This window comes from Sitodiplosis mosellana, unplaced genomic scaffold (genome assembly GCF_009176505.1).
Source record: "Sitodiplosis mosellana isolate CC-2019 unplaced genomic scaffold, AAFC_SMos_1.0 Smas_scaffold_6197, whole genome shotgun sequence".
In the NCBI taxonomy this organism is placed as follows: Eukaryota; Metazoa; Arthropoda; class Insecta; order Diptera; family Cecidomyiidae; genus Sitodiplosis; species Sitodiplosis mosellana.
This window is the reverse complement of record NW_022601438.1, coordinates 5,741,003-5,749,058: the sequence shown is the minus strand read 5'-3', so window position 1 is coordinate 5,749,058 and position 8,056 is coordinate 5,741,003.

Below are 8,056 nucleotides of genomic sequence, written 5' to 3'. Positions count from 1 at the left end.
TCTCTCTCTCTCTCTCTCTCTCTCTCTCTCTCTCTCTCTCTCTCTCTGACTCGTCAGTCTGATGCTGTTGTTCGATCTAAAATAATTCAGTCTGCAAAGCATCGACGAGTGTTTTTTCCTTCTCCTTCTCCTTCTTTTTCATTCTCCATCTCTCTCTCTCTCTCACTCCGTCCCTCTTGTTGTTGTTGTATTCGCTCACTTTTTGCCGCTTAAATGCAATTTATATATGAATTGAATTGAAATTCAAGCGATTCGCTGTATTTTTCAAGTGATTAAGTGATTTGTTCAGAAAATCAGATCGTTTGAATTAGCATCGTTCATCGCAGCATTGTAAAACATTGACGAAGCGAACGTATTGACAACAATCTTTGGTGCAAAAATTAAACAACAACAGCAACAGCAAAATCTATAGAGATTTAAAGAGAATAACCAGTTTTCCGTTCCGAGAGTCTGTGTCATTCATCAATTTTCTACTCTCGAGAATAAATGAAACCGAACAAAATGTTACCAATGGCATCGAGAAGTGCAAAGACGAAATAGAGAGAAAAAAAACTAGCACCAACTCTAAGTGTGGCGTGCACACTATATCGAACTGAAATGAAATAACAGGCTCAATAATAATGTTGATGTTGTGCATTACATGCTGTCGATTGCCTAACCGTCAACTATAATAGTTGCGAGTTGTGAACGCGAGCGCGCCTTCGCCTTCGATTCGAACATTTATTTGCACATCGAGACTCTTTTGTATCGCACACACTCCAGATGTGCAAAAAGGCGCACGATCATCGCAACATTTTTTTTTTCTGTTGTTCGTATTCAGCATTCACATATTCGCCGATGGTGTGTTTTGTATTGCTTACATATTGAATATATGGCGTTGCTGTTGTTTTTTTTCTCCTGTTTTTTTTTTCTTCTGCTTCATCTGTATTTTCTCTCTAGTTCTCTCGTGTGTCGATCGCTTACGGAAAAAAAAACTGTATGCGTTTCTGTATGAAGAACGGCAATTGTGAATTAATAGAAAATTATTTAGGTCATATACAAATATTCTCGGGGTTTTGTTTTTTTTTCCTCTTCTTTTTTTGCTTTCTTGCGTTCACATCGAGCGATTATTATTTCAATTGCAAATGGTTAGTGTGTATGCTCTTTTTTTCGCTGTTGCTTCTCATCTTGTTGTGTGCTTCTCATTTCGGTTTCGCTTCGAAATGAAGTCTACGAAATCGATATGCTGTTGAGACACAGTGCTGAGCAATAAATTCAAGCTCATGCATCGAGTGGCTGATTTGGCTCTCTACGGACGACTTTCAGACACACAGTGTTTGTAATGAAAAAAAAATTCAAACCTCATCGCATAGACAACATGCCAAACTGTCGATCGACCGAATTGAACGGAAACTACAAACGCATGAGAAAAAAAACGAAAGAAAAATGCCAGAGAATCAAATCGTTTTGAAACTTCAACGAATCATGAGGTAGTTCGTAATTTTTTCTGCGATATGATTTTCCCCTTCGACAAAGCAAAAAAAAAAAACACATACAACAACGCCAATCCCGATATGCATTAGCCAAATTAGTAATTAAATTGGATTTTCGTGTGTGAACACACCGAAGAAAAATGGAGGAAAAAAGTGACAGAGACGTAAACGAATAAAATAAGCACTGTGAATATTGACAGTAATAGATTTTTGCTATGCTATAATCAAATAAAATAAATAATATAATTTTGCTTTGAATGCGCCCGGGTACACGGAGAGTGTGGTGTGTCCTTTTTTCTCTTGATTCAATTTGGTGGTGATAGCTTTACGGTGGCTAAGGGGATTTTAGTCCGCTGTTCGAATGGAATATTGATTTGGTTGAAATATTTCTTTTTCCTTGTCGTCGTCGTCGTCGTCGTCGTCTTCTTCGCTTGATTCGTTTGTTGCTTTCCATGTTATCGGCAAAAAACGAACGGGCGAACGGTGGTGTCCATGTCCACAAATAACAAAACGAAAGAAAGGAGAAGAGAAAGAAAAAAAACAAAACTTATGTCAGTAAAAATGTGAAAAGTTCGATATATTCGCGTGTTCAATCACACACAGGTACTTTTTTCTCCTCTCTCTCTCTCTCTCTCTCTCTCTCTCTCTCTCTCGCACTCTGCATACTTATGTGCGTGTAGAATGAAAACGAGCGAGCGGAGGAGCGAGTGAGCTCGAACCAGAGCCCTACTAGATGTGGAAACACGCAACCCAAGTTCTCGGATCGAAAAGTTTTCTACTCGTAAGATATGATAAATGAAACTTAGCAACAAACATACGAACCGCATCAAAGCTACACTGTGTGCCAGAGAGCGAAAAAAAAGGCAACACAGACATGAAATGAAGAAGACACGATCTCAAGGACAAAAAGACGTTTATTCGACTCGGTGTGGTTTTTTTCTCCTTCATTCACTCTCTATCCTCACAGTGCACAGTGTTCGTGTGTGCGTGCGTTTAGTTTTTTTTTATATTTTGTTTTTATTTTGGTTCAGTTTGAATAACGTTCCGACCAAACGTTCGTTTAACTTGAATTCTCTTTCCCTCTCGCACTCTCTCTCTCCGTCTCTCTCTATTTTCCGGTGCTGAAGCATTTTTGCCGTGTATCGTGCAACTCTGCTCAAACTCATTGTAATATAAATGAACTCATTCAAGTAAATTTTCAAACTATAGAAAACACGAGAACGACTCTTTCGTTCATTCTCTCTCTCTCTCTCTCTCTCCGTGTGAAAATTTTCTATCGATTATAAATGATGCATTCTTTTCATGAATGTTTTCTCATGAATTTTAAAGCTTTTTCGGTGTGTTTTGTTTTCTAACACACAAAAAAACCATCGGCACTGTGCATTGTACTTATCACAATGATGGTAATTGTTGAAAATGAATACATTTTAGCCAGATTTTCACGTTACCGCGAGCGCACAAATTGAAATGGCCCGATGAATATGCGTCGGGTTTTTTGTTTCTCTTTGTGTCCGTATTTGTTTGCTATTAACAATTCGACGAGCTGTTTTTTGAACAAAACCACAAAAAACAACTATCAAATAGTTTGGCGCTTTTTTTGCGTGCGTGCGAATTTTTCGGAAAATGAAAAAAAAAATATTCCGAGCTGAAACTCCGTCGCGCTCGTGATGTTGGCCCGTAATACCGAAACGATATGATTTCGGTTGGTTGGGACGTGATTTAGCACTAATCTGGTGCCGTCATTGCGCTTAATCACGTTCATACGCATAATTCACAAAACCGAAACAATTTTTTTTTCTCTTCTTTTCATTCACTGTGTTTTTGCTGTGTCGCTGTCGGTGGTTTCGGCTCTCTTTCTGATTGAAATGCTTGGGCCCCGTTGAAACATTATCCGCTTTACATAACATCATGTGACGACGACGACAGCGTGGACATGACAGCAAATCTCAACACTAACGAATTTCAAAACACTGCGAAAACAATGTACGACACTGATGTATTCCCTAAGATCAAACGACGCATCGATGTGGTGAGAACGGGTCTGATTGAAAATTACCGACATATCTCTCGTTATGCGCCCGTCAGTAGTCGCTCATTCATCTTCAACTTTTTTCGTATGTATGTGTGTATGTGGGTGTGGGTGCTTTGCATCCGAGAGAATTCGAAGGTGGTGAATGGTTATGATGATGCTGATGCTGATGCCAATGATAAGTGAAAACCAAATATACCGAACAGGAAACACCATTACGTCATTATTCATTGCGTTGACAATTTCAATGAAACTTTCGAATCCCCGAGATGTGAATAGAGCAAAACCGATGCACGCAAATACATAAGCGAGATCTATGATTATGCCATCCTAATATGGTGGTGCTTTGCTGCCTCTGCCTCCCTGCCTCTTGAGCTTTATATCGTTATCTTTCACTGTCGCTACTAAATGTGCCCAGCTGAAGCTCATGTTTTTTCCTAGTGCAATGATTTGGTGGCTGGTGCTTGATACCACTTGTCAAAAACCGTACGATTCACGTGGTTTTTCGTCAATTGCAATGACGATGGGCTGATTGAAATACGAGCTTCGAACTCAATACTATCTTTTCAACAGCGGGACTGAATACAGTTATTATTATCATTACTATCACGACACTTTATTCATGTGCTACTAAGGGTGTGGCTGCATTTCGTTACACATTTCGAATGGCAACCGAACTAACAACGACAACCTCATAGAAAATTCAAATCCGTCTTTCGGCGTATGTAGGTGGGTTTGTTATGTCAGGTTATTTAATTCTCGGCTATTGCAAGCCACTGGACCCAAATCCACCAATAGTTTGAAGCATTTGTCGCTGTAATGACAATTTTCATTTTCTAGCCGGCTATAAAATTAATAGCCGAGCATTTGGACTCAGTCTTAGTGCACCTGTTTTAAATTAAATAAAAAGTATGAGCATAAAATTCAAATTCGCCATAATTTGTTTCAACACTCAAAAAGTATTAAGAAAAAAAAACAAGCAGATTAGTAGCTCTACATTTCATGTAGTGCTAAAAAACGTGGAGGAAAAATCAGAACCGAAGAAAAGTGATCAAAAAAAAGAAGAAAAATATCACATCGAGGACGGAAAATTCGACCGAATTGATGGTGTCGATATGTAATACAGTTCGTATTCGGGAGGTCGATTCACTTAAATGTAATTCTTCTCTTCCTTCGTTGCCGTTCCTTCGTTCGTTCATTTATTCCTTTTCGTGTGTGTGTTTGCTTGTGCTTTAATCAAACTTAGTGGAAAATGGTGGAAAATATACAGCAAGGGAGAGGCAGATGGAGAGAAACCAGGCAGCAACGCTCATTGAAATGGGGCCTATGTGGTTCAAGACCATGAAACTAACACCATTTCAGCACGTTATGCGATAGAAGAAAAAAATTGCAAGAAAAAAATGTCGAAATGGGGCGAATTTTATGTCTTTGGCACATTTTGCAGGTATTGTATTTATTTTGGCCATCTTCTTTCTGCTATTACATCCGTTCAATTTAAACTGTGTGAAATACCAAGTAGCTGTTCACAGTTTGGTTTTTCCCCCTGCCGAAAATCTAGACAAGTTCACGACGAATAAGAGACGAAGAATAAGAAGTTAAAAAAGTGAACAAAGTTTCTGGCAAGTTCGTTTTATTTTCGGGCTTTCGTCGCAGCGATACCATTTACCCGAGGTTATTTTCGCGACTTGAATCGAGATGTACCACACGAGTGTATGTCATTCTGAGTGAAGTCAATGCATCAATTCGTCCGAATGATAATCGAGTGCTATGTCAAAAATTTAGTCGAAAGGCGTGTTTTTTTTTCTACTCATTCAATCTATCGAAACGGAAGAGAACACTTTGAACATTCTTTTGAACCGTTTGGAACATGGCTATCCCATTTCTCTTTCTCTTTAGATAGATTGCAATCTTATTCGTTCGATAATCGTGTATGCCTTTCGAAAAAGTGTTGCCATTGCGAAACGATCTGCTCTTGGTTGCACGTTGTGTCAACGAGGGTGTGAGAGAGCTTTTTTTGCGCAAAGCAAAAGAAAGACGAATGTTTCAATGCACTGCAAAATTGAATCCTCCCGGTTTTCCAGGCCAATGTAAGGTCCACTTGGAATTTTCTTTATATTTTCAATTTCCTCATGTTATCTACGGAAAATATTTGCTTTTTACCCGTTTGAAGAGAGCGAGTGGGAGAGAGAGAAATAGAGTAAATAGCCTACAGTCAACAAATGAGCATCGTCGTTGGACTTCGATCGACGAAAATCGAATCACATTCAGGCATTTTCAATGGAATGTCGGTGAATTTTGTGAGTCAACGTTTTTTTCTCCCTCTATTGATGTTACAACTCTTCACACAGTCACTCACTCAAACACTCTTTCAAATAGAACTTTGTTGAAATTGTATTTTTTTTTCTTCATAAGTAGTGGGCCAAGGCATAGGCATAGACACGAGGAAAGTTCACAACAACAACAACAACAACAACAACAAGTACAGAGGAAGAAAAAGAAGAAAAAAAGAAAATATTAACATAAAGTAAAACTGGGTCATACAGTTCGAACTGGAGACTCGGAGTATATACGAGCACGAGTTGAAAGAAGCGCATTCACACGAACCACTCGATGGAAACAAACGAACGAAATGAACGGGGCCGACGACGAAATTAAAACACAGAAAAACAACAACAACCCAACATTGAAAGAGAGACTTCAACAAAATAATAAATAAACGATGTCAAAAACTACATCCAAAAATTGACAAGTACTGCGGCTGTGCTTATTAACTTACATTGTGTTACTTTTTTTCGCTTCTCTTCATTGTGTGTCTCTTTTTTTGTGATTCTCTCTTTCAGTGTTTTGGATCTGGAGTGTATTTGTCTTTTCATCCGTTCGAGACAAACTATTCGAATAAAAATACAATCAACGCTGAAAGAAAAGAACCACGAGAAAACATTTAAACTGAAGACGACGACGACGCCGATGAAAGAAATCCAACACAGCCAATCTAACAATGACTAACAAAATGTATGCTACTTTTCTTTCATTCGATTCAGCGATTGTGGAACGTGGCACGTACGATGAGCTCGCGCACGCTGCTATTTTTCATTTCAAGAGATTTCGGATTTCCATATATGAAAAGAAGAATTCAGAGAAACAAGGAAAAAAACGCACACACAATAAAAGCATATATGTAAATGTAGCGACACTATGCGGAACACAATAATTTTTATTATTTGACCATGTTCCGTGGTATTATACGCTTGTTTTTGTCTAAAAAAAAACTCTCTTTCTTTGTTTTTATCTGGTCACAGATTGATGATCATCCTTTTCTGTTTTTTATTTGCTACTTTTCATTCTTTATCATCTCTGTGTCATATCTAATGGAGATACGGCGTTAATTTCGACAATTCAATTGAACTTTGAAATTCGGCCTTAATTGGTGCAAACTATGGAAAGTACATTTTGATTTGCCACTAACTTAAAGCATTTAGCAGTGATTGGTGAAGTGAATTGTGTTGAAAATTTCGGCACTGTTACCCAATAATGTATCGCATCGAAATGTTTGCAACACAAACACCATCTCAACTGCCATGTGACAACCCAGTGAATTGGCTGGTTGGCTGACCTGTTTTTTAGAAAGTCAATACATTGTTTCTCGCTGGAACTACGATAATAATAGCAAAAAAGCAACAATAATAATTGCTAGCGTCACTTTAACTATTCCATTCCGTTTTGTCAGCGAGTATGAGTTAAGTGGTGTGTGTGTGTGTGTGTTTTTTTCTTCTTTTGTTGGACTCAATTGGTGTGGCAGTGCCTGTTGTGATATATACACAACTTTATATGGTGAATGAGAGTGTTGTTCGAAGAGTCGACATTTAACAGGTCGTCATGCTCTTGCCAATATAGAGGTTTCCCCATTTGTGTTTTCTTTTGTCACCATTTCACTAATTTCGAGCCGTTTTTGCCATTGTCGTTGAATATAGATTTCGACAAAAATCATATACCTACATATACCACACCACAAAATACCATTTCATCCACATGAAAATATGGCAGCATCGAAATGATCTCCCGACATTTTTGGATTTGGTCGGTTATTCGAAAAAAAACTTACAGAGCTTGAAGCTCTTTGATTGCGGTTACTGGCTGGATAGATGAAGTATGGTTGTTGGTCGTTTTTTTTGGCCGTGTGTGAAACAAACACACTGCGCTCTGCGTTTCGCCAGAATTGAGATATGAAATTGCTGTGTTTGTCGATGTTATTATGTTTGCAGATGCTAATGGAACAAAGTTTCTGTGATTTTCTACATGTTGCTGTTGTTTTTTTCTCTCTCTCTCTCACTCGGTGTAAGTTTTTTTTTGTTGAAATCTCTCTCGGTGTGTGCTTTTCATTCTCTCTCGCTATCTTTATCTCTCTCTCTCTCTCTCTCTCTCTCTCTCTCGTTTTGTCGAACAAAAGGGCTTAGAATTACAAAACCATTTCATTCAACTCGAGCAATAAACGAATCGCTTGAGTTGATGGTGAATTATATTCACGCGGTCATGTTCATAAATCATATATGCCAGA